The sequence below is a fragment of the Ornithodoros turicata genome, chromosome 2 (genome assembly GCF_037126465.1).
Source record: "Ornithodoros turicata isolate Travis chromosome 2, ASM3712646v1, whole genome shotgun sequence".
NCBI classification, from domain to species: domain Eukaryota; kingdom Metazoa; phylum Arthropoda; class Arachnida; order Ixodida; family Argasidae; genus Ornithodoros; species Ornithodoros turicata.
In genome coordinates this window covers 18,375,276-18,376,001 of record NC_088202.1, presented here as the reverse complement: position 1 = coordinate 18,376,001, position 726 = coordinate 18,375,276, and the positions used below count along the sequence as shown (strand labels likewise).

General features: G+C 44.2%; 1 non-coding gene across 1 annotated transcript; it reads left to right on the top strand.

Moving 5' to 3' along the window:
• The first annotated feature begins 218 nt into the window (after positions 1 to 218).
• Positions 219 to 291, top strand: Trnaa-ggc (transfer RNA alanine (anticodon GGC)). The gene has a single exon. It is a non-coding gene; the product is annotated as a tRNA-Ala (tRNA).
• The last annotated feature ends 435 nt before the right edge of the window (positions 292 to 726 follow it).

Genomic DNA, 726 nt, shown 5'->3' with positions numbered 1-726 from the left:
AGGCAATTTGAGGCTTTGTATGTATTTGTCCCTTCTATGTTCTTCCAGCCTCAGAACATCAGTTCTCTCATGTTCAACAGTTGCCGCTTGCGTCGATCCCTGTCGTACGAATGTGTGTATGTGTGAGCAAAAATGTAACAGTGAAAGGAGGATGAGTGAGAGAGAGTGACTGATTTGTCCCTTCAGATGACGCACCCTGAAAGTCGCTGAGAATTCGTGTTAGCTTAGCTCAATTGGTAGAGCCCTGGACCGGCAATCCAGAAGACGTGGGTTCGAGTCCTACAGCTGGCTAACCTTTTGAGTGACTTTCGTCTTTCTTCGTTAATTTCTTCGGCAATTTGAGGCTTTGTATGTATTTGTCCCTTCTATGTTGTTCCAGACTCAGAACATCAGTTCTCTCAGTGTTGCTTACTTACTCTACGTTCGCATTGGAGAGGTGAAACGTTTATTTCCCTTTTGTCACATGCGCTGGAAACAGGAAACAAATGAACAAATATGGGATGAGAAATGTTCTATTTTAGGTCCGTTTGCGCATGTTCTGCTCCTGAGACATTTTTTTGTTACATTACCACGGTATATGTAACGCCAGAAGCACCTGTACACATGTTTTGGCCAATGGAATGGCCCCTCTTGCACCCTGCCTAACAGTGGAGGGAGCTATGGGCATTAAAGTGAAGCTTGGAGATCCCAAAAACAGATTGGGAGCTTCAATTGATTTCTGAGTAT